A 27,958-nucleotide genomic window follows, 5' to 3' on the forward strand; every position below is an offset into this window, starting at 1 on the left:
CTCAACTTTGATTTCATATGTGAAACTGGGTCGTTTTATAGCTCCCCATAACGTCTACGCGAAAATATTGATTGTAATGGAGTGTGTGCAGAGTGAAGTGAACAAGTTCAGTGTAACAGTAATAGTAAAAGAGCTACTAGTGTGTGGTTACCGCCGTATACAATAACAGACACTGGAAGTAATGGGTTCTCGTTATTTGAAAACTACCTTATGGAACGCATTTGTACCAAGGAATACACATTTTAAAACGCAAGCCTAAAGCGTGAGTTGGGGCTTCTGAAAACATTATTGAGATCGTATTAATAGGAAACTATACTGTAATTAATTGAAAAGTGAATAATGGTAAATGAAGCAATCACAATTTTAGTAATGGATGAAATGCGAAACGAGATGATTATAGGCCTACACAGAAACCGCTGGAGAACTCGGTAGCCGCAAAATATGTACAGAAGAAATAATAAATCGGAAATAGCAACGTTGAAATAGCCGAAAGTGCTAATGCGGCAATAGAATTTACAGTGTAAAAAACACTAGAATGTACGCGTTTCCAAGTTCAAGCCTTCATCATAATAATCATCAGAACAGCCGTACAAGAATCTGTAAAAGTAATCAATATAAAACTTAAACAGGAAGAACAACAATAATGACACAAAGATGCTATGTTAGCCATGTTGATTTCTTTCTTGTTTATGTTCTGTTGGTCACTTCTAGAGATTCTTGTACGGTTACTCTGATTAAGGTTTGACCTTCGAAGCGCCTAAATTGTAGTGATTTTCACACGGCAAATACGTGGCTGAGCCGACATCTTAACAATAACAGCGTCAGTGAGGCCAAATGAATCAAGTATTTTGATACTCTCCTGACAAACGACGCGGTAGTGAGTATTGTATTCAAATGTTTTATATTTGTTATGTTATTCATTGTGACTAGTTCCACAGCTATAAGAATTACCTTATTTTTTGGGTCTATGGAACTAAAACTGAATTTAATCTAATGTAACCAATTTAGTCATACAAACACATTGCCGTAAAATTATATTGGCATATTAAGACGCAGTCATAAATAAAGCAGGTGACTTTGGTTCGTTTGTAGGATATTTGAAAAATTCATTTAATCTATAAATAAAATTGCTTACAAAACACTTGTACAACCTCTTCTAGAAAACTGCTCGAGACTAACAGAGAGCATTGGACTAAGAAGGGCAGAGACACGGTAACGGGTCTGCGTGACTGATGAGAGAGTGCCATGGAGTTGTATAACAACCTGACTCTTGAACATATAGACCGTCTGTCCCGTAAAAGGCTACTAACTAAGTTTCAAGTACCAATACTATGTGAGGAATATAGGAATATCCTACTTATCGCTTCCGTAGGGACCATTATGTCAAGCTCAGGCTGTCTGCCTGATCGAACAGACGACTTTTAGCCTTCATTCTTCCGGAGATCCATATGCGAATGGATCACGAAGAACGCTCATACTTTACACAATGGGAAGTACTCTCAGCCATGCACTTCACAATATTTTGCAGAGTATGGCTATATGTTTAGGTGTGTGAAAACTCCAGAGATAATACAGTTTTACAAAGTACTGCAGCTTTAGTGCAAACTGAAACACAGAATGTGTGAGTCTTCATTCTACGTTGCTATTTTATACCAGTTTGATCGTTTAGCGATGATTATCTCTGCAATACAGTGTAAGTGTGAAACCTTGTCGTACCTTGAAAACTTTCGATACATGCGACATAGTGGTAGGCAAAGCTTATTCCAGTGCCTCTAAGTCACCATAACGTCACCCACATTACAACTCTCTTGAAAACTGAGAACGCAACATTAGTTTGCTTATTCAAGAACTTGTTCTAATATATGAATTTTGACGATTTCCTTTTCGCCAGCACAGTTCACTACCACATTCCGTCTTCCTTCCTCTCACTCTCTGTCTCTCTATCTTTCCCTCTCTGCATTCAAATTTTCTGTAGCCTTCTATCGATCGTTCTATAGTTTCGCGCCGCTTGTATCGTAATTTCCACCAAAATTCGATCCGAACATAGTTTTTCCTCTTTTGGATGCATCTGAAACTTAATCTCTATTAAGTTTTTATTATACAGTTCATGTTTGCCAATATTGGTTCAAGATGGATGTAAAATAAATATTCTGAAAATATATCAAAGCAATTTGTTTGTACGAATATTTCTTCTCCTGGAACGCGTAAGCTGTAATTTATAATCATGTTCCAACAACAGTTTCTTTGATGAATCTGTCATACTGTTTTGAACCTTAGTGGCAGTTTAGAACCGTGTTCTTTACTGAGATTCGAACTCAGTACCTTGCCTTTCCCACGCAGTACTTTTATCGACTGAGCTATCCTGTGCCCTACAATATCACAGAAGCTCTCGTGCGTAGCAGAATTACCACTGCTAGAAGAGAGGATACCGCAGAGAAATGGCCTAATCACAGCTGGTTGCTTGATTTTGGGGAGGGGGATCAAACAGCGAAGTCATCGGTCCCATAAGATTGGGAGGGAGTCGGACGTGCCCTTTCAAAGGAACCATCCCGGCATTTGCCTAAAGCGATTTAGGGAAATCAAGGAAACCCTAGATCAGCATGGCCGGACGCGGGTTGGAACCGTCGTCCTTCCGAATGCGAGTCCAGTGTACAAACCACTGCGCCACCTCGCTCGCTTCTAGCCATAGTCTAGGGGTTTTTCCAGAATGAGTCATTCGCTCTGCTGCGGAATATGTCACATTTTGAAATTTCTTGTCGGTTGAAAGCTGTTAGTTGGGCCGAGATGCGAACCATGGTCTTTGCATTTCCCCGTAATCAATCCGTTGCCATCGTGGTTGCGGCGCGACGAGTAATGATAAGACGGCTCAAGATACGGAGCTGCCAGCGTGGAAGAACCGTCAATGTTCGTATTTGTAAACAAGAGACAAGAAAGACTCTGCTCGTACGTCCTGTTTGTAATACGACAATCCAGTTACTCAGTTTCAAAATATGTGTGATTTGCTATCTAATTATGAATAGTTTCCCATTTTATGCCAAACAGCTTTCTCTTTTCTATTCCATTCCTCTACATCAGAGTCCCGTACACAGTAGAGTTCGCTGAAGGCAAATACATGCATTGCAAGAAACCTGTTCATCTGGGATAAATGTAGGATTTATTACGAAGAGTTTCGTACGGCTCCCGATTTACAGAGACCTAATCAAGATGTGATGTAAAAAGTGGAGTGATTATAAAACTGTGTTGCTAGCAACACATTCGAATGACACTGCCTTGAAAAAGGAGTGCAAGATTGGGAGGAAAATTGTTCTCTGTGGAAAGCGAAAAGGATTGTATAGAAAATATGACGAATATGCAGCTAACTATAGTTTCAACATATAGGCATACTCTGGGGCATTGTCTTGTGGAAACTAAAATCAGTCTGTTGATACCCATTCGGATGCAGACACAAATGTTTGGGCGGTATTTCTGCAGGCCGCCTGTGGAAGTATTTTTAACACGAAACCCTCCCAAAAGAGGGGCACGCAGACGGTCTGGGGTACAAATCCAATGCTCCGGACACAAACTACCCTTAATGGGCGCGCAGCGAGTTAGGACCGGCCATTATCATAACTTAAACTGGTTATTAATAGGTTGTCTTTCCGGGGAAGCATACTTCCTTGTCTTCCTCACGAACGCATAGTGGGGTGGGGGAATTTAGAGGGGGGGGGGGGGTTCGAGGAGACTGTGAGCACGCCACCCCGCCGAGCTGCCTGCGGGCGGAGGGAGAAACAGGCCCCGCCTGGGACAGCGAAGGAGGACCGCAGCTTCCACACAGATGCGCTCCTCATTGAAAGTATGAAGGTACAGTATTACTGCAGGAACAGATACGCTGGATGATGTGACAACTGCAAGAAATCTACAAGTAAGTAGATTAGAAGATCGATTTGAACATGACAGTAATCCCTATCTACATTAACACGCCGCAAACCACAGTGAAGTTGTAAAGGTTACAGCTTATTTCTGGTATTCAATGAAAGTTATGAAACTGTTTTTATTCTATGTGTCATACTTCATACAATGGATATTTTTCAAACAGAAACCTTCAGTAGTCGATATGTTATGCTATAGCGTTTCTGAGTTCAAGCGATATGATCTTCGGTTGTTGGCAATATTTTCGTTGCCAGGGTAGCATTCAGTGAGAAATGAGGGAGAGAGTTGGGTGTTCGTCACGTAGCTGCGGTCTGGCAATAATTAGCAGAACCCAGAGACGTGAACGAAGAGGAAGCTACTATTTGGAAACACGATTTTGTAATTCACGTAATGTTGTCACTGGATTGACTGCCTGTGCATAATTTATCATGAGCTTGAGAAAGGCTAAGTTTTACCGTAACTTTCGTTTATTTGTTCGGGTCATTTGGTTAGATTGTCGAGATGTGATAAAAAAATGTTATCAGCTCACATTGCTTTGACACAGAGTTACAGATTCAGCACTCGTTTACCATTCCTTTAACTAATTTCAGGGCAGACCCATATTTTTCTCATAAAAAGTGATTTTTGTGAAGATGGCTGTAATTGTTAAGAATGACGTTCGTAGTACCGTTTCGAATGCTACTCTCTTTTCAGTTGTTTAATAAGCCGAATTTCTTGCACCATCTTGTTATGAAAATTACATTTAGTCTTCCAAAATTTGATTTGTAATGTTACGTAGAACTTTTATTCTGTTAGTTTTGTGTATCTGAACGACAAGTCACTTACTGTGACGTCACGTATTGTAGCAGTGTACGCTGCATTGCACAATACAGAATTTCACAAGTCACCTTACTTGGCGTACGGTATTACGTTTCCTAATTATTTTTAATTGTAATGCAGTCATACAGTTTCAGATGGATTTGGTGTCTCTTTTTATCAGATAGCGTTTATGTAGCAGACCACTGACCTCGTTCAGGTTCACATTACAACACAGACATATACGAAAACTTAAGAATAGGAAACCAGTTTACATACAACAATAACAAACACAAACAATAAGAAAACAAAATACTTTCAAAGTGGATGGCAGAGGCTACTTCTCATCTAATGAGTTTTCCGACGTTTTCCCCCCATTCCATTCATGTATAGAGCGCGGGACGAATGAGTGATTAAACGCCTCTGTGTGCGCTGCAACTTAATCTTGTCTCCGCTATCTCTACGGGACCGATGATACGTAGGGGGTTGTATTTTATTCCTAGATTCTTCACTTAAATATGGATCTTGAAACGTACGAAGTACCGTTTCATGTGATAGTTCGCGTCTATCTTCAAGTGTTAGCAGCTTTACTTCTGTAAGGTGATTTGCCTAAATCACATCAGGCAAATGTCAGGACGGTTCTTTCGAAAGGGACGGCCGACTTCCTTCCCTAATACGATAGGACCGATGACTTCGCTGTTTGGTCCCCTCCCCCAAATCAACCAACTAACCAACTTGTTTAAGCATCTCCCTAACACTTTCCCGTGACCATTCGAGCTGCTCATCTATTTAACATCCCGTCAGTCCTAGTTGGAAAAGGTCCCACTCACTTAGACAGTATTCCAGGATGGGTCGCACGAGAGCTTGCAAGTAATCTCTTTTGTAGACTGACTGAATTTCCCTGTCTTCTATCGATGAACTCTGTCATCTGCATTACCTGTAACTCGGCATATGTGGTCGTTCTATTTCATATCCTCAACAAGCAAATGACATTCATTCTTGATGCAAATGACAAATACTGTTAACAATACCTAAGGGACTATGAACTGTAACTGCTGTACGGCCCCATGCCAAAAAGAAAACGGCATATAGGACATACATTTGTAGCGTTACAGTGCTGATTTAAATATGTGCGACTAGATCTTAAAACACTGCTATGGATAGTAATACAATCAAGAGATTAAAGAAGGAAGTGTCAAGTTCCCAAATTGTTGCTATTGCTTTTTGTTTTGTGACCTACAAAATTTCATATTTCTGAACGTTTCAAGTAACCTGCCAACCTTTGCACCACTTTGAAATCTTATAAAGATCTGACTGAATATCTATGCAGCATTTTTCAGACAGAACTTCAGCACAGGTTATCTGTGGATAGTCTGAGATTATTATTAATAGCCGGACAGGGTGGCCGAGCGGTTCTAGGCGCTACAGTCTGGAACCGCGCGACCGCTACGGTCGCAGGTTCGAATCCTGCCTCGGGCATGGATGTGTGTGATGCCCTTAGGCTAGTTAGGTTTAAGCAGTTCTAAGTTATAGGGGACTGATGACCTCAGCAGTTAAGTTCCATAGTGCTCAGAGCCATTTGAACCATTTTTTTAAATTATTAATATTGCCGGCAAGTGTCCCAGCACACTTCCCTGGGGCACACAAAAGTTACTCCTACATCTGTCATTAACTCCCCATCCAAGATAACATGCTGCGTTCTCTCTTTCAAGAAAAACTTAATCTGTGGATTTCCAGTATGCTGGATTAATTGCAGGATAACAAGTTGTGTTAACCAGTTCGATTTAGAAACAGCCATAGATGCTAGATTAAGTTTTTATGTAATTGATGACTAGTCTTCTTGTGAGACGGGAAGTTAAAAATTACAGTTTACCCAAAAAACAGTTACAAAAAATTTATGAGGGCAGGTAACAAGACACAGAACGTATCTTACCGGGATATATGTAAACGACAGGCAAAACAGTATTTTTCCGAAATAGTACGTAAACCATCTACAGATTACTCCTATCCGTTAACAAATTCATGTTTAACCACGACCAGTTCCAGAACAAACATATAACTGATAGTTAATTTCCTCAGCCGCCACAAAGAAACATCAGGTAAGAGGCGCCCTGTCACGATGTAGGGAATGTCTTTACTACTTCCACTCATCAATAAACTACAAGTCAGCCATCACACATACGTTCTTTTAACTTTTCGTAATACTCTGCTCTTTAAATCTTTTTAATGCCTTGCTATTTATGGAGATACTTTAAAGGGTTTAATACGTACTCAAACTTTGCTTGATACTCCATATGATCATACTTTCGATAATAAGCGTACGCGTAGCGCTGAATCAAACGTTTTTCAGATATCAATGATTAGCAAGACTCTACTCAGACCTTTGAACAGACTTATCTAGGCGTTGAGGGACACGTACAATTTAACACAGACTCTGAACCCTGTGCAGTTCCTCATTTTCGCATACACACGTAATTGCCAGAGGTGGAAATACGATAAGTCACAGGACCAACAGATAATTGAACCTAGGATCTTTTCAATATTTCAAGCTTCTGTAACTCCATTTTGTGCAAATGGAATGCTGCTGCGGCTGATCGAAAGCTTGAAGAAAATAGATACTCACAGCCGTAATTTTATTTAATAATTTTATTCAGCTACCAGTTTCGGCGCCGCATTGGCACCATCTTCACGGCACCCACGCCTAGCTAGGTAGTCATGTAATCATGTTATTACAGGGACCACTATATCCAGTTGGTTTCTGTAGGCTTCTCGGTAAACGTAAACCCTTCACACCTTTAAAGACAACTCTCTAGTTAGCTGTGTGAAGAGCACACGTCTGCCGAGAAGAAGTCTGCGGAAACCAGTTGGATGTAGTGGTCCCTGCAAAAGCACTGACGATTAGATGAATTATCGGCGTATATAGGCTGCCTAGCCTACCTGCGTACACACCACGGCAATTAGAAAAGAAATCCGTGGCGGAAATGTGGATATAACAATGGTTACAGAAATCCGAGCAAGTGATTCCTCTTCCTTCCATTCCTAAGAGGTCATTCTAAAGGCAACTTTCATACTGTCATATTACAAGATGACATACTTTGTAATCATTTGGTATAGAACTTTGTCCTCAGTTGCTAAAAGACTAATAAATATATTTGTTTCAGTTTTCTGTTTAAGACTCATTGTTTCAGTTCATCTATTATATTTCATGCTCTTAAGTTTAGTGTTCATTAGGACCTTAATAACAACAAATCCTAAAGTACGCAGATGGCGACGAACTTCCAAACGTAAAGTTATCTTGAAAGAATCCATAGAATTACTCATTAAATCTAAATATTTTCGCAGATTATTCCGAGAAAGAGAACTTTGTGTTGTTTAGCACCTACAGTGCCTTTAAAAATTTCTGCTTAAATATTAACTTGCAGGGTAGAAGAAATTGTGTATTACATACTAATTTACTTATTCTGTATTGCATACAACTGTACACTCGACCCACGATAAATTCTTTCCCACCCTTATAATTTACTCAGATCTATGCCCTTTCATTCAACTTCTCAATGTACCAAATTGTCGAAGTCAATGAGGTACTGCATTCACCAGAAGCATCGTGCAGATCTGATCATAAGGATTGGCACGTTCCTTGTTTCCCCTAAATCATTTACTGCGTAGCGCCGGGAAGATCCCTTTGAAAAAGACAATCTGAGAACTTGCTCCTCGTCATCGACGAGAGTGTGAACCGTGATGCTCCTGCCTTCTATGGATTCTATTATTTTTACGACCGAGACTCAATACAGACCGACCCTTGATGTGAATAAGCAAAGTAAATCAGTTTCGTACGTTTTCTTCATTTATATTTGCATAATGCTGGAATATCACTGCCCAGAGGCATTCAGATGCTCGCAAAATTACCAAGAGCCGCTTCACTTCCATAATTCTCACTTCTGCCTGGAGAACCGTCCGCTTTCTTCTCTGGCAGCCTCACACTTGTGTTTTGATGATCAGCCCATACTTAAGCGTTACCATCCATGATACGGAGTGCTTATACTGTTTTGGGGTGAGGCCTTGGTGGAAGCCAAATTCGTGTTTTCTACAAATTATTTGTGAATTATCGGCATATGCAGAACGGACCGAAATCCACTTTCTCGCATGTTACAGACTCGGTCCGAAGTTCAACCAATGAACATCAACACACCAACGGAGTTTAACGAATATATATACATACGTCACTCTTTTTCGTTTTTTCTATGTATCATTTCTCTTTTCTATTTCGTTTCCCCATGCCACAGAATACGGCTCCTTTTTCCTCATTATAACTACGGTCTTGAACAACTGGTGGTTTCTTTTGCCAGGGTTGCTGCGATTTCTTATACTGGACTCATTATATGAGGATTAATGTTTCAAATATGCTCAACTATTTTTTCCAGACAAGTCAGCCCCACATCTATGTACCAGCCTTCTACAACCATTTAGCTGATAATGGCAAACTGGAACAAATCCTTAAATGGAATATGCCACATCCTTTAATATGTAAGAAAGACGAGGTCGAATTACCTTTTTATAGAAAATAGTTTGTGTTCTTATTGGTACATTCAAAATGTTGAATAAAATGGTTCAAACGGCTCTGAGCACTATGGGACTTAACATCTGAGGTCATCAGTGCCCTAGAACTTACGACGGATGTCCAGAAAGTAAGTTCCGATCGGTCGCGAAATGGAAACGATAATGAAAATCCGATAAAACTTTGCACAGATGTATTGGTCAGTGTCTCTAGTACGACACTAGATAGCATCATTTCACTCTTCTCATTTCTGAGCTCACAGTGACCACGTAAAGATATCTAGATAATAGTGTCTCCCGCCAAGTACGAGGGCATAGTGAGAAAATTCGCCTAAAGCTATGCAGCCAACATTACATAACTGTCGTGCTGTTTCTTCTTCAAGACAATCCTCAGTCCCTTTCTGCAGGGGCAATGAAGATGTTCCTGCATCGTTTTCAATTGGAAATGTTTGATTACCCACAATACAGCCCGTAATTGTATCCCTTTGAGTTTCATCTCTGCTCACATGAACCGCTGCCTATGAAGACAACATTTTGGCACAAACAACGAGCTGTAGGCCAGCGTAGAGAATTGGTGGAAAGCACTGGCGGCTGCCTCCTATGATGAGGGTATTGGAAAGTTGGTACAATGCTACGACATATGTCTAAGTCAGAACGGTGACTACGTAGAGAAGAAGCTGGAAGGTGCAGTTAGCTATTACAAATAAAACATTTCTGATTTTCAGTGTGGTTTCCATTTCGTGATCGATTGGAACTTACTTTCTGGACAGCCCTCGTACAACTACTTAAACCTAACTAACCTAAGGACATCACACACATCCATGCCCGAGACAGGATTCGAACCTGCGACCGTAGCGGTCTCGCTGTTCCAGACTGAAGCGCCTAGAACCGCTCGGTCACTCCTGCCGGCTCAAAATGTTGATACTGTGTTACTGGCGCATACCTTAGCTGTGTGCTAACAAACGCTGGCACTTTACGGCCGTTGGCTAGGAGCCGGCCGATGTGGCCGAGCGGTTCTAGGCGCTTCAGTCCGGAACCGCGCTGCTGCTACGGTCGCAGGTTCGAATCCTACCTCGAGCATGGATGTGTGTGATGTCTTTAGGTTAGTTAGGTTTGAGTAGTTCTAACTCTAGGGGACTGATGACCTCAGCTGTTAAGTTCCACAGTGCTCAGAGCCATTTGAACCTGGCGAGGAGTCTTAAAGTCCCACGCGGCTCGCCAAGCCGTCTCTTGCGGTTTGCCTGAAGCTATTGATCACATGCCATAAGAATGCCAGCACAAACGACCCGGCATTATTATCTTTACTACACTTTCAAAATTCTGTCTTCATACTACGGACGTCTCTCAGGACGATTTTGGCTTGTCTCTGTTTCTCGATTGTTCTTACAGTCTACTTCGCTACGCTATGCGTTGGCTGGACAGCCTCCAGCGGCGACACTTGAGCTACCGTGATTTCATCGTTCCAGCTTGTGTTTTCCATTGCATCGCTGTTCTGCTCAAATCACATAGCATGTGGTTCAACCGTGACCGATACACAAGTCACGGCCGTTTTTTAAAGTGGCTGCTGACTACTGCGTTCTTTTTAATTTCTTGTGAGCGGGTTTGAAATGTATCTACACGGTTAAAGCATTAACTGCCTACTGATTGAAAAGAGATACTTTAGCAATATTCGGTTTGCTGTAAACGTGGCCCTCTTCGAAACTAGGAAGTTCTTTTGAGTGGATTTATATATTCTTGTATTAACACACTACATACACTTGAAATCTATCAGTTATTTTCCAATGAGCGGCCATTTCCCAGCGTTTCACTCAATTTGTAACACCAGTATTTGTTCCACGCTAGTTTCAGCATATTTTCCAGCATCTCGTATTATTTTGCCAACTTTTCTACTGTCTCGATCACCTTCTTCGCCTTTTTAACACTTTTTCGTAACACAATGAAAAGAACCCCTTGAAGTTACAGAACTTTGTTTTCTCAGAAATTACCATAACCAGTGGTCCTTTTAAATAGATGTTTACAACAAGTCGCACAAAGCGACAGTAAAAATGCACTTAATGTATATATGTACCATCTGATGATGGCCTGCTAGGCAGCTCGAAACCGGTTATGATTTACTGAAATACATCTATCAAAAAATCCTACCGTTTGTGGTAACTTGTGAAAATAATTTGTGAAAATCTTTTCATATAACAGTTGTAGTCGCTGTTGATATACTTTCCGGGATGTGACGTCGTGGTCCAAGAACTTTTCTGCTCCTTACGTTTCGTCCAGGACTGCGCTGGACTTCCTCAGAGGCGCTGCTCCGCTGAGTCTTGCCGACTGGCTGGTCGGGTGTCTGAGAGCGACTTATATATTGTGAGAAAGGGGGGCGTGGTTCAGGTGACACGTGATGAGCAGTGATAATCCATAGCAAAGATGAGGTTGACTATCGATTACCACCTTGTCAAAGATAAAAATTGTTAGCAATTTTGTAGAGCCACTGTCCATATATCGCTAAGTTTCATAGCCTCCTCTTTCCTATTAAAATTATCGTGATGTTTATAAATTTCGATAGCTTCTCTATATAGCCGTGGATAGTAATTTAACGTTGTAGATAAAACTTCGGTATCCGAAAACCAGGCAACCACCAAGTGAAGTTTTCGGATACCGAAGTTTCATCTACAACGTTAAATTACTATCCACGGCTATATAGAGAAGCTATCGAAATTTATAAACATCACGATAATTTTAATAGGAAAGAGGAGGCTATGAAACTTAGCGATATATGGACAGTGGCTCTACAAAATTGCTGACAATTTTTATCTTTGACAAGGTGGTAATCGATAGTCAACCTCATTTTTGCTATGGATTATCACTGCTCATCACGTGTCACCTGAACCACGCCCCCCTTTCTCACAATACATAAGTCGCTCTCAGACACCCGACCAGTCAGTCGGCAAGACTCAGCGGAGCAGCGCCTCTGAGGAAGTCCAGCGCAGTCCTGGACGAAACGTAAGGAGCAGAAAAGTTCTTGGACCACGACGTCACATCCCGGAAAGTATATCAACAGCCATGTCACCCGGTCGTGAAAGCCTTCATTCTACAACAGTTGTAGTGTTGCACATTCACATTGGGTACAAGTTTTACTTCGTTTTCTGGCATGACAATAAATCTGAAACACAAATTTGTCTGCTATTTTTCTGTAGGCTCTTTGCTAATGGCGGATGCTTGAAGTAGCAAAGAGTGTGACAGTGTCTACATTTACACTCCATAAAGCATAACAGGGATGTCATAAATAAGTAAAAAAATAATTGTAGAACATCCAATGAAGTGACTCTCGGAAAAGTTACACAAAACACAATAGACAGAAATTATTTTATGAACAAAGAGACCTAACACTTACTACCATTCTGCAGAATGGTTTTAACGCGTAATAGCAGGCCTCACTGTAAAACCGAAGCTTTAAATGATGAGCTTTAGGTGCGTAATCATAACAGAATTGACGCCATGTTAAAGCTGTGGGCATAAAATCGAAAACTGTCGATACGTTTGTAGTATATGTTTACCGAAACCCGCAGTGGTTGAGGCACACGGATCACAGACTTTTTCGGTAAACAATGAGAAAAAGGAAAACGGATGTTTTGCAACAGGAGTTTGTAACCCTGCTAGGCACATCATGATAGTCGGCTCCTTAAAAAACCAGTTTTCTCCAATCAGTAGAATCTCCTCTTCCCAATGGTTGGTCTGAACCCCATATTTGTTTACTAATAATGCTCCTGTTGCGACTATGTGAAATGTTCGATACCGCCCGTAGGCTTTACATGAACGTAATCAAAATAGTGGACATAAAAACCTAATCGATATCCAACATGCGTAACATACGCATCATAACAGAAATTAATTTCTATTATGATACTAAAGTCGTTGGTTCTGCCGACTTAAAACCATTCACCTGCCAATCTAACTTAGGACTCAGTCTGTGACCACCACCTACGGTCTATAACACAATATTCACAAAAAAATATCGTCATTCTGATGTTCTTATCGCTTCAAACGTCAAAACGTCATTAAGTCATGGATCAAAGCCAACGTCCGGTATCGGTAAGTTCAACTGAATTTCATTTTGGAGGAGCTATCCTTTGCCTTCCTCCTCCCTTTGAACTGGCCCTTCCCGCCAGTTACAAGGGAACTACATGCTTAAAGTGAAACGCGAACCACGGTCATAGTTCCACAAATTAGCACGCGTGCTGCCAACTCGGCGCTCGGGGCGCACAGCGAGATAAGGAAAACCTGGCCGCCGCCTGTGGTTGTCATCAGACCGCAGCCGTAACAGCGTACACAGTTTCAGTGTTTACGACGGACAGCGCACATGCCTCGCACGTGAATCACGCGGGCCCGGCATTACTTAGCCCGTCACGTGGCTGTGGGCTGTGCCTATTACGACACGCTCGCCTGTCGCGCCCTTATTATTCCGTGTGACGGCGAAAGAGCGATAATGTATGGCACAGGGAAACACGCAGGTATGCGTGAAGCTACATGTGTCGACCGGCATACAGATATGTATATATACCGCACGAACGCATGAAACACGGCCTGTCCTCCGCGATCGTCTGTCCGGTTTCCACTGTGGCGCGGACGTCAAAATCAAAGGTATCGGGAGGCGCGCGCTCCACGTATTACGGCTATTGATTAGCGACGCGAGAGTAGCTCCGTTCATCAGAATAGTTTTTTAATAATGAGATTTTCATTTGACAACAAGTATTCGACTTCATGTACGTTTAGATTATGACACTAACAAGAGAAACGCGCCACTCGTAATCAACAATTTCGTCATAATTTATGATTTCTGTATATCTTGGCCAGAAATGAAAGTGACAGAAGGGAGAGCTTCAGGAGGTGAAGCGTTTAGAAAAAAAGTAGCATTTCTGGCGCCGGTCGGAAGAGGCATAAGTCAAGTACGTTACCTCAGTTTCCAGGCAGCGGTTGGCGCAGCGGAAAGAGGAGAGAATGGTGGTCCGACGGTTACTAGGTTTAGCTGCTACGCGAAAACATTTTTTAATTTAAATAATTAGAAATAATTCGTAATATACAGTGTTTAATAATATTTTCATAAAAGGAAATCCATAGAATAATTTGGGATTGCAATTACATTTCCAGAGTACACGAGGACTTGGTATATAAAATTAGGTACATTTGTTATTTTACAGTTGATGATTTTCAGGTACTGGGATGATATTTATCGGAAAAACTGGGAAAGCAGTAATTTTCTCGACATCTTCCCACTTTGTAAACACCAAATATTTTTACAGTTACGCGGTTGTTTTAATGGTCACATCTGCAGGTCGTACAGTCGAATGGAGCCTTTGGAAAAAGTAATGTGGTGCCAGTCATGCGTCCACTTTTATAACTGTGCGCAACGCTATCACCGAAACCTCTCTGTACTGCCTTTTCGAAGGAAGTAACAGCTAAGGTCGCCACTTAGAGTCTGTGGAGCTCTAGATGTTGGTCTGTCCGAGCGAATACTTGTCTTCTGGAAACACGCTAGTTTCCTGGCTTAAAATACGAGACCTGACTGCATTATACTGCATGTTCGGGAAAAAAATATGTATGTCTGTGTGCTAATCACAGGGGGCTGTTGAAGTCCAGCATGAGCTGTACTGAGCCGATCTGATCCATTTTCGAATAACAGTGTGAGTTACCGACCATTGTGAGCAACAATATCGCGAAACCATAATCCGTAGTCTCCGTAGGCTGCGATGCTTCCACTGTCTAATTCCGGCGCTTGCTGGTTGGCTGTTCTCGTTCCTCTCCTTCTTCTTCTTCTTTGTTTTTTTTCTTTTCCTATCAGTCTTTTGAGTGCGGCCCGCTACGATTTCCTCTCCTCGTTCTCACACGAGGCATAACACGGTCCTCTCACATCATCATCATCATCATCATCATCATTCTTTAAGACTGATTATGCCTTCCAGCGTTCACTCTGGAGCATAGTCCCCCTTATTAAATTCCTCCATGATCCCCTATTCAGTGATAACTTTGGTGCCTCTTCTGATGTTAAGCCTATTACTTCAAAATCATTCTTAACTGAATCCAGGTACCTTCTCCTTGGTCTACCCCGACTAGTCCTATCCTCTACTGCTGAACCCATGAGTCTCTTGGGTAACCTTGCTTCTCCCATGCGTGTAACATGACCCCACCATCTAAGCCTGTTCGCCCTGACTGCTACATCTATAGAGTTCATTCCCAGTTTTTCTTTGATTTCCTCATTGTGGACACCCTCCTGCCATTGTTCCCATCTACTAGTACCTGCAATCATCCTAGCTACTTTCATATCCGTAAACTCAACCTTATTAATAAGGTAACCTGAATCCACCCAGCTTTCGCTCCCATACAACAAAGTTGGTCGAAAGATTGAACGGTGCACAGATAACTTAGTCTTGGTACTGACTTCCTTCTTGCAGAAGAGAGTAGATCGTAGCTGAGCGCTCACTGCATTAACTTTGCTACACCTCGCTTCCAGTTCTTTCACCATGTTGCCATCCTGTGAGAATATGCATCCTAAGTACTTCAAACCGTCCACCTGTTCTAACTTTGTTCCTCTTATTTGGCACTCAATCCGTTTATATCTCTTTCCCACTGACATTAGTTCTGTTTCGGAGATGCTAATCTTCATACCACAGTCCTTACATTTCTGATCTAGCTCTGAAATAGTACTTTGCAAACTTTCAACAGAATCTGCCATTACAACTAAGTCATCCGCATATGCGAGACTGCTTATTTTGTGTTCACCTATCTTAATCTCACCCAGCCAGTCTATTGTTTTCAACATATGATCCATAAATAATAAGAACAACAGTGGAGACAGGTTGCAGCCTTGTCTTACCCCTGAGACTACTCTGAACCATGGATTCAATTTACCGTCAACTCTAACTGCTGCCTGACTATCTATGTAAAGACCTTTAATTGCTTGCAAAAGTTTGCCTCCTATTCCATAATCACGTAGAACAGACAATAACTTCCTCCTAGGAACCCTGTCATATGCCTTTTCTAGATCTATAAAACACAGATTCATTTCCCTGTTCCACTCGTAACACCCATTATTTGCCGTAAGCTAAAGATATGGTCCTGATAACCTCTAAGAGGCCTAAACCCACTCTGATTTTCATCCAATTTGTCCTCAACTAAAACTCGCACTTTCCTTTCAACAATACCTGAGAAGATTTTACCCACAACGTTGATCAAGAGATACCTTTGTAGTTGTTACAATATTTTCTGTTTCCATGTTTAAAGATCGGTGTGATTACTGCTTTCGTCCAGTCTGATGGAACCTGTCCCGACTCCCACGCCATTTCAATTATCCTGTGTAGCCATTTGAGACCTCACATTCCACTTTATTTGATGAGTTCCGACTTAATTTCATCCACCCCAGCCGCTTTATTGCACTGCAATCTATTGACCATTTTCTCCACTTCCTCATCATCATTCCTGTCCCATTTTACATCGAAATCTGAAACATTACTGATCGTATTTTCACCTACATTGAGCAACTCTTCAAAATATTCCCTCTATCTGCCTAAGGCATCAACAGGATTCACCAGCAGTTTTCCTGACCTGTCCAAAATGCTTGTCATTTCCTTCTTACCTCCCTTTCGAAGACTGCTAATTACACTCCAGAATGGTTTTCCAGCAGCTTGACCCAAGGTCTCCAACCTGTTTCCGAAGTCTTCCCAAGATTTCTTCTTGGATGCTGTAATTATCTGTTTGGCTTTTTTTCTTTCTTCATCATAACTTTCTCTGTCTACCTGAGTTCTAGTATGTAGCTATTTTTGATATCCCTTCTTTTTCCTTTTACAGGCTGCCTTGACTGTGTCATTCCACCAAGCTGTTTACTTCATCCTACCTTTACACACTACTGTTCCAAGACATTCTTTGGCCACTTCTAGTACTGTGTCCCTGTATCTTGTCCATTCCTTTTCCAGTGACTGCAATTGTCTACATTCAACTAACTGGTACCTTTCTGAGAAAACTGTTATGTACTTGTGTCTGATTTCCTTATCCTGAAGTTTCTCCACTCTTATCCTCCTACACATGGACCTGTCCGCCTGCACTTTCGGCCTCACAATACCTATTTCACTGCAGATTAAATAGTGATCAGTGTCATCAAAGAATCCCCTGAATACACGTGTGTTCCTCACAGCCTTCCTGAATTCCTGATCTGTTATTATATAGTCAACGACAGATCTGGTTCCCCTGCATTCCCGAGTATACCGGTGAATGTTCTTATGTTTAAAAAAGGAGTTTGTGATTACTAAGCCCATACTGGCACAGAAATCCAATAGTTGTTTCCCGTTCCTCTCCAAATTTACCCATAACCTTTTCATAGCCTTCTGTTCGATTTCCAATCCCGGCATTAAAATCACCCATGAGCAGAACACTGTCCTTGTCCTTTACTCTAACAACTACATCACTGAGTGCGTCATAAAAACTATCCATCTTATCTTGATCTGTCCCTTCACAATGCGAATATACTGACACAATCCTAATTTTCTTGCTAGACACTGTCAAATCTATCCACATCAGTCGTTCGTTTACCATACCTTATTGCAACTACGCTGGGTTCCATGTCTTTGCTGATGAAAAGCCCTACACCCCATTGTGCTATTGCTGCTTTGACTCCTGACAGGTAGACCTTGTATTCTCCCACTTCCTCTTCTTTCTCACTCCTTACCCGAATGTCACTAACAGCTAAAACGTCCACCCCATCCTACTTGCAGCCTCTGCCAGCTCTACCTTCTTCCCAGAGTATCCCCCACTGATATTAATAGCTCCCCATCTCGTTACCATTCGTTTGCCGAGTCGTATCTTAGGAAATGCCTCGGACCTTTGGAGGTCCTCTCATAAGTAAACAATATTCAGATGCGATTTCTGAATGAGCAGTCCGCTGCATAATCTTATATGCAGCATGTGTATGGCTCCACGTACATCTACTTTGTGTAGTTATGTTGAGAAGCTAATATTTTAGGGTGTATCTATACTAACAATAAATCTGTGACATGGTCGTACCTGTTTATGTCTCTGTTTGCACGCTCTTCTGCAAAACTGCTACGCAAATTTTCATGGCGTTGTCACAGGCAACTTGAGCATACGTTCGGGAACCGTATAGGCTTTATTGCATCAAAATCGGATGACAAAGAAGGATACCGCGATTTAAAGTTTTATTTAAAACCATGGTATCTTTCTGTTTCTCTGTTTGAATACGCTAATCCGAAAGCTACTAAACAATTTTTCAAGAGGCTCTTATTTCGTCAAAATCGGGTTACAAAAAAAAAATACGTTGTTGTAAGTTTCATCCATAGCAATATTATAAATGCGAGAGTAGCTCAATGTTACGGTTTCATGACTAACCCGCTAAACCGATTCCGATGAAATTTGATATAGACATAGCTTGAACCTTGACGAAGAACATAAGCTCCTTTAGGAATTGTTGTGCATGATACTTATTGATCTGAAGACTATGCGCTTATTCCGGAAAATCATTTACTCTTCGGAAAAGCTATCTACTCTCTGACTTTTGGTCTTTATGTCAATCGTGAAAACTCTTTTATTGGTTGATATGTTCGACGTGATACGTTTCAAAGTAATGAGTACAGTGCTTATACAATCTTCCACACTATTTTTGCATAATGTACACACTGTATAACATATAACTAGTTCAATAGCACGATACATAGATGCGCCCTCCTGTCCTTGCCACGCTATACCTATACCCTTCCATACCCCTTGCTCTGTGCTCAGTGCTCGGCTTGGTCGGTGTGGGGGGGGGGGAGGGGGGGAGTGGGTGGACATCATGAGATATGCTTACCCGAACAGGCAGACACTCGAGGCCAGCTTGAGGTATTGCACCACAGTAGCTTGCTTACCCGTCAACAATAATAACAAAACTGCTGGTATGCGAACGCAACTGCGGTTAACAACTAGTCCACACTTCATGCCAGTTTGACGTTTTTTACATGTTGCAATTTAAGTGCCCAACAGTGTTTGCTCTTCATTTGAATGCAGTGCTTTACATATCTGATATTAATAATACTTGGAAAGATTTGTTTGCATGTTTTGATAATTCTCAATAATCTAAAAAGCTATTACATTTTCATCAAGACCGATATTTAAATACCATACGGTATTTATTATTAGGGCTGATCTAGGAATGAAGTGGCCTCTTGTATTACATTGAGTGTGAAATGATAGTATGAACTTTTAGGAAATCCTTCAGTTATTATTTTTGTTATTTCTACAAACAAATAACAAAGTGTCGATATAGCGCACTAATAACGAATAAGATGTGATTTCTGCGCCGTCAGTGTCCTACACAAGACACAGATTGAGTGAGGTAACACAGTGTTTGAGACAATGTTATCGTATTCGAGATGAGTGGGATTCGAATTTCCCATCCTTCAATCAGTAACTGTCATGGACGATGTACGTTAGGAGAAAACAAGAAATACACACCATTTATACGACGGACTGTTTCTACTCTTCAGCAGAACATGTCCAGGAAAATTTCCTATTGTGCCCAAAATTTGTGATTCCCAATGAGATATGGACCTTCCTTAAGGCAACTGCCGCCATCTTCTTCCATCTTTATCCAATACTAGCTAATCTATAGTCTCTAATGACCCTGATGTCGACGTAACTTTAATCTTTATGTTAAACTGAATTTTATCATCACATGAAACTGTAGTGACAAAACAGATATCAATATGCACCAGGATAATTTGGACAGCGATTTGCTTACAATGATTATCCTCGCAGCAACCAGTACAGTTTACTAGGAACAGTGGAAACTAACCTATTTCGTGTTTGTGACGTTAACGAATCTATTTTTTACTGACATTTAACATGATGATCAGATGACATAAAATTAGAACATACCAACCGTTTTGTTACGTTTCTGTCGTTTTCGTTACAGATTCCTCTACGGAAAATTGACTCTTGTCACAATTTCCTTCGTTTGGAGAACATCTTTCATCTTGTAACACTGTGTTCAAGTGGCAGTCAGCAACTGTCAGGGACGAGTCACGGAAAGAGGAAACATTTTTTTTTAAATTGGTGTGCACTGCAGAAAAGGAAAATGTAAGCATCGACCTTTAGTCTGTTGTCAAGCACGGCATTGTACTGTATACCATCTCCTCGAGGCGCCGTGGGACAATATGCAAGCCTCAACTAATGTCACCTGCACATTGTTATTTCAGTCCAGGTTCAAATGGTTCAAATGGTTCAAATTGCTCTGAGCACTATGGGACTTCACTTCTGAGGTCATCAGTCCCCTAGAACTTATAACTACTTGTTGTTGTTGTTGTTGTGGTCTTCAGTCCTGAGACTGGTTTGATGCAGCTCTCCATGCTACTCTATCCTGTGCAAGCTTTTTCATCTCCCAATACCTACTGCAACCTACATCCTTCTGAATCTGCTTAGTGTATTCATCTCTTGGTCTCCCCCTACGATTTTTACCCTCCACGCTACCCTCCAATACTAAATTGGTGATCTCTTGATGCCTCAGAACATGTCCTACCAACCGATCCCTTCTTCTGGTCAAGTTGTGCCACAAACTTCTCTTCTCCCCAATCCTATTCAATACTTCCTCATTTGTTATGTGATCTACCCATCTAATCTTCAGCATTCTTCTGTAGCACCACATTTCGAAAGCTTCTATTCTCTTCTTGTCCAAACTATTTATCGTCCATGTTTCACTTCCATACATGGCTACACTCCATACGAATACTTTCAGAAATGACTTCCTGACACTTAAATCAATACTGGATGTTAACAAATTTCTCTTCTTCAGAAACGCTTTCCTTGCCATTGCCAGCCTACATTTTATATCCTCTCTACTTCGACCATCATCAGTTATTTTGCTCCCCAAATAGCAAAACTCCTTTACTACTTTAAGTGCCTCATTTCCTAATCTAATTCCCTCAGCATCACCCGACTTAATTAGACTACATTCCATTATCCTTGTTTTGCTTTTGTTGATGTTCATCTTATATCCTCCTTTCAAGACACTGTCCATTCCATTCAACTGCTCTTCCAAGTCCTTTGCTGTCTCTGACAGAATTACAATGTCATCGGCGAACCTCAAAGTTTTTATTTCTTCTCCATGAATTTTAATACCTACTCCGAATTTTTCTTTTGTTTCCTTTACTGCTTGCTCAATATACAGATTGAACAACATCGGGGACAGACTACAACACTGTCTTACTCCCTTCCCAACCACTGCTTCCCTTTCATGTCCCTCGACTCTTATAACTGCCATCTGGTTTCTGTACAAATTGTAAATAGCCTTTCGCTCCCTGTATTTTACCCCTGCCACCTTTAGAATTTGAAAGAGAGTATTCCAGTCAACATTGTCAAAAGCTTTCTCTAAGTCTACAAATGATAGAAACGTAGGTTTGCCTTTCCTTAATCTTTCTTCTAAGATAAGTCGTAAGGTCAGTATTGCCTCACGTGTTCCAGTGTTTCTACGGAATCCAAACTGATCTTCCCCGAGGTTGGCTTCTACTAGTTTTTCCAATCGTCTGTAAAGAATTCGTGTTAGTATTTTGCAGCTGTGACTTATTAAGCTGATAGTTCGGTAATTTTCACATCTGTCAACACCTGCTTTCTTTGGGATTGGAATTATTATATTCTTCTTGAAGTCTGAGGGTATTTCGCCTGTTTCATACATCTTGCTCACCAGATGGTAGAGTTTTGTCAGGACTGGCTCTCCCACGGCCGTCAGTAGTTCCAATGGAATATTGTCTACTCCGGGGGCCTTGTTTCGACTCAAGTCTTTCAGTGCTCTGTCAAACTCTTCACGCAGTATCGTATCTCCAATTTCATCTTCATCTACATCCTTTTCCATTTCCATAATATTGTCCTCAAGTACATCGCCCTTGTATAGACCCTCTATATACTCCTTCCACCTTTCTGCTTTCCCTTCTTTGCTTAGAACTGGGTTGCCATCTGAGCTCTTGATATTCATACAAGTCGTTCTCTTATCTCCAAAGGTCTCTTTAATTTTCCTGTAGGCGGTATCTATCTTACCCCTAGTGAGATAGGCCTCTACATCCTTACATTTGTCCTCTAGCCATTCCTGCTTAGCCATTTTGCACTTCCTGTCGATCTCATTTTTTAGACGTTTGTATTCCTTTTTACCTGTTTCACTTACTGCATTTTTATATTTTCTCCTTTCATCAATTAAATTCAATATTTCTTCTGTTACCCAAGGATTTCTACTAGCCCTCGTCTTTATACCTACTTGATCCTCTGCTGCCTTCACTACTTCATCCCTCAAAGCTACCCATTCTTTTTCTACTGTATTTATTTCCCTCATTCCTGTCAATTGCTCCCTTATGCTCTCCCTGAATCTCTGTACAACCTCTGGTTCTTTTAGTTTATCCAGGTCCCATCTCCTTAAATTCCCACCTTCCTGCAGTTTCTTCAGTTTTAATCTACCGGTCATAACCAATAAATTGTGGTCAGAGTCCACATCTGCCCCTGGAAATGTCTTACAATTTAAAACCTGGTTCCTAAATCTCTGTCTTACCATTATATAATCTATCTGATACCTTTTAGTATCTCCAGGGTTCTTCCATGTATACAACCTTCTTTCATGATTCTTAAACCAAGTGTTAGTTATGATTATGTTGTGCTCTGTACAAAATTCTACCAGGCGGCTTCCTCTTTCATTTCTGTCCCCCAATCCATATTCACCTACTATGTTTCCTTCTCTCCCTTTTCCTACACTCGAATTCCAGTCACCCATGACTATTAAATTTTCGTCTCCCTTCACAATCTGAATAATTTCTTTTATTTCATCATAGATTTCTTCTATTTCTTCGTCATCTGCAGAGCTAGTTGGCATATAAACTTGTACTACTGTAGTAGGTGTGGGCTTCGTATCTATCTTGGCCACAATAATGCGTTCACTATGCTGTTTGTAGTAGCTTACCCGCATTCCTATTTTCCTATTCATTATTAAACCTACTCCTGCATTACCCCTATTTGATTTTGTGTTTATAACCCTGTAGTCACCTGACCAGAAGTCTTGTTCCTCCTGCCACCGAACTTCACTAATTCCCACTATATCTAACTTCAACCTATCCATTTCCCTTTTTAAATTTTCTAACCTACCTGCCCGATTAAGGGATCTGACATTCCACGCTCCGATCCGTAGAACGCCAGTTTTCTTTCTCCTGATAACGACATCCTCCTGAGTAGTCCCCGCCCGGAGATCCGAATGGGGGACTGTTTTACCTCCGGAATATTTTACCCAAGAGGACGCCATCATCATGTAATCATACAGTAAAGCTGCATGCCCTCGGGAAAAATTACGGCTGTAGTTTCCCCTTGCTTTCAGCCGTTCGCAGTACCAGCACAGCAAGGCCGTTTTGGTTATTGTTACAAGGCCAGATCAGTCAATCATAACTACTTAAACCTAACTAACCTAAGGACGTCTCACACATCCATGCCCGAGGCAGAAGGAGCACATGATTCAAAAGTTAATGATTTCTCAATTCAAATATTAATACATGGCAAGATTTGCTCAGTAATTTATAGGCTATGCCTGCACTCGAGAGGGGCTAATAATGGGATATTCTCTTTGTTAAGGTTATGTCGGAGTTGTAACTTTGTATTTCTCTAGTTTTATACAGTCTCACAGTGTATGTGATCTTCGACCATGTTTTTAATGTTTGTCACACTATGAGAGGACTTTATATTATCTATCCCCGACAACCAGAGAAGAGGGCATAAAATGATGACGGAAAGAAGTCGCAACACAAGAAAGAATTGTTGACATCACATTTTATACTGGATGTGATGAGTTTATGTTAGTCAAGAATGCCATAAAGGCGACGAAGACGCAATTATCACCACCTCAGTGGGTGTGAACGAGGTCTGTAATAGGGCTGCAAGCTGAAAGTCTTGACAGGATTGTAGCCACTGTACATGACTGCTGGCAGCGGTGACCACAAGTACGAAAGGTCTCAAGAAGACTGGGCTCCGCTCGGCCACGTGGCCCTACAGAGAGGAAAGATCATCGTGTTTGAAATTTGGCTCTAGCGCATCGTACTGTGTTCGCAGGAGCAATTTGAGCAGCATTTGGCACCAGAGTGACACAACGAACTGTTACAAACCGGATACTTCAAGGACAGCCTCAGTCCAGTAGCACATGTACCGTGCACTCCACTGACTGCAAAACCACCACCATTTGGGACTTCGGTAGTGTCAAGCAAGAGCTCTTTGGCAAGCATAATGGCGATATGACGTCTTTTCCGATGAAAGCTGGTTCTGCGTCTGTGTAAGTGATGGCCGTGTGTTGATTAGAAGCAAGCCAGTTGAGTGCCTGGAACCAACTTGCCTGTCTGCTAGACACACTGGACATACAGCAGGCGTTATGGTCTAGAGTGCAATTTCTTATGGCAGCAGGAGCACTCTCCTGGTTATCCCACGCACCCTGACTGAAAATCTGTACGTCGATCTGGTGATTCGGCCTGTTGTGCTGCCATTCAGGAACAGGATCCCAAAGGGTGTTTTCCAACAGAATAACGCTTGCCCACATACCGCTGTTCTAACCCAAAATGCTCCACAGAGTGTCGAAATACTGCCTTGGCCTGCTCGATCACCAGATCTGTCACCAATCGAGCACATATGGGACATCATCGGACGACAACTCCAGCGTCATCCACAACCATCATTGACGGACTATGTGTAACCGACATGGAACTCCATCCCACAAATTGACATCTGGCGGTTACAACGGTTGTTAATGTACCAGCATTACACATTTGCAATGACTTTCCTCACGCTTACGTCAACCTATGATGTTGCAATGTTTACCACTTAAATATGTTACCTAGACAAATGTAGCCTATCTCCGAAATAGCATTACTCCATATTAAAAACTTTTTGGTGTTGCGATTTTTTCGGTTAGTGTTCATATATTTTCACTCTGATAAAAAGATTTTTTTTTTTTCAGATTGCGCTACTGTAAAATTTATTATTTTTCTGGGTTGTTTAGTTGTCGCATTCTACTAACTAAGTAGAGACGGTTGCCCTCTTTGATCGCGGTGGTGTACCTGAGTTGTATGTGCCTGTAAGTAGCCTTTGGTCAAGGGCAATACCTGTAATGTCGAATGTGCAAATTTGTGTAAAATAAACAGTAAGATAATAAAACGTTGTTGTATACACCCTAATACAAAAAAAGAAAGTATTATGTGAATTGGACCGAAATCGGTAAATATGAAGTGCAAGTACAGACTAATATTTGACTACAGTTTCAGAAAAAAGGATGATCTATTCAAGAGAAAGAGGTTCATAAACTGAGCAAATCAACAATGTGCTGGTTCATCTGTGGCCCTTAAGCTGGCATTTACCCCGCTTAGCATTGACTGATAGACTCGCTAGATGCTCTCCGATGCATATAGTGTATCGTGCCACGTTCTCTCCGAACAGAGCGTTAGAGCGTCATAATTCTGAGGTCGTTGGAGGGTCCTGCCCACAATGCTCGAAACGTCTACAACTGGCTAGAGATCCGGCGATCTTGCTGGCCAGAAGGAACCCTCGCCATGTGAGGACGAGCGTTATATTTCTGAAAAGTAAGCCTAGGATGGCTTGCCATAAAGGGCAACAAAACGGGGCGTAGAATACCACTGACGAAACCAACCAGGTCTTCCCCCGCTATATGGCCCGACAACAAGGAGCTATGGTCAGGTGTGCCATTTCTTTGCAAAACAGGACTCCTTTGGTTGTCAGCCGCTTTTCCCTTACAGCAAACAGTACGTCGAGTATATTCTAAGCCCTGCTTTGTCATCTTTCACGGCAAGCCGTCCTTGGCTCACTTTTCAGCAACATAATACCTGATGGCAACAGTTTCTATTGCTTGTCTTGTTGCTTGTCAGACCCTACCGTGGCCAGCAAGATCGCCAGATATGTAGCCAATTGTGGACGTTTCGAGCATTACGGGCAGGGTCCTGCAACCAGCTCGGGATTTAGACGATCTAAAGAGCCAGCTGGACAGTATTTGGTACGATATCCCTCAGCAGCACATCCAACAACGCTGTGAATCGACGCCAAGCCGAATAACAGCTTCCGTATCTGCCAGAGGTGGGCTAACGCGTTATTGACCTGCTCTTTCTCGTGAATAAGTAGTCCAACTTTTCTGAAATTGTAATCATTTGTTCGTATGCACGTGTGTATCACATCTATCGATTTCCACCTCATTCGTACAATTACTATGTGGTTCACTTTTTTTTGTGCTAGAGCGCATTTACCATAGAAAGAGAGATGTTTAGGGCTGGAAGTTCTGCTGCCGAAAGAGTCATTTTTTATTTCCTGTTATATCCCAACCTTCGTCCTATGTCTTGCCTTCGTACTTTTCTTTTTCTTCTTTAGTTTCAGTTAATAAATGAGTGAAAAAATCATACAGCTATTTGATACTTCCGTTTACATGAACTGAATGGTAAGTGAATGCCATTGTCTATTTAACACTTCATTTTGTATATTACTTTTATTTTGTAATATTGCCATATGTTGAATGTAAGACTAATTCTGATTCATTCTTTGTTATTGTTTTCAGAATGAAAATGTATTTTTATCTGATTTATAGCATTTCGGAGCGCTTGCTACTAAAAATTTATTGTCTTGCCGTATCTACAAAACTTTTTATTTTCATTTTTATTTTCTTTTATAATTAAGTTATTATTGAGATAAAATGTCTTTTTGATACTACTTGATATAAATTGTAAAACAAAAATTTTCTTACAACAATAAATAACTTTCGTTCCTGTATATCGACTCAAACATTTTAAGGCAAAAGCTGTCGTTGGGCTAATTGATACTGTTTGCTATTGTTATTTCGATTTGAATCCCGAAACAGATCTTAGAGTATTTTACCGTTAAAAAAATAACACTTTTCGGTGTCTGGTGCCTTCAAAGTAAATTTGTTGTCTGGGCGTGTGTTTCTGTCAGGTGTCATTCACTGTGCTCTTGCATGTGTGACCCTCTTATTTCTTCAGATTTCTGTCTGGGACTTCAAGGCTCTGTAACAGTCACGGGACCCTCTTAGCTCCAATGTACTTCACCCCAGAGAGCAGTCTCCCACTTGTGGTTAAGAATCACAGTAGTAATTTCCAAATTCTTCGTATTTTATTATATTCCTGTACTTCTAAAGACAATGCTCAGCCTCTTGGTAAATATTTTCTTTTGTTAACCGTAACGGGTTTGTCTGATATTTTCTTCTGTACTTTCAGTTATTTTTTCTTTATGTACTTTACATTTAATTAAGTATTAATGTTCTTAGACAACATGACATTTCAAATATCCTAATCTTCGTCTTCTCCTGATTTCTGATGGTCCACATTTCACGTTTGTCCAACACCGTGTTCTAGAAGTAAACCGTAAGAAATTTCAACCTTAGTTATATGTCAATGTCTTACAGAACTCTGTTACTGAAGGAAGCTTTCTTCACCATTCTACTTGCTGTATCCGCTTCTGCCATGCTGTTTATAATTACTTACTAAGTACGAAAATTCTTTTACTTCTTACCACTACTAATTAACACTTTCTTCTTTATCTTTAAGCTTTTTCTATGCTAGGACTGCTATTCATTCCCCTCATACCAATAGTACGTGGTACCCACTCATAATCGTTTTGTAGACATTTGCCTTAGGAGTTAGGCAGTCTGCCT

Source organism: Schistocerca piceifrons, chromosome 5 (assembly GCF_021461385.2).
Source record: "Schistocerca piceifrons isolate TAMUIC-IGC-003096 chromosome 5, iqSchPice1.1, whole genome shotgun sequence".
NCBI lineage: Eukaryota > Metazoa > Arthropoda > Insecta > Orthoptera > Acrididae > Schistocerca > Schistocerca piceifrons.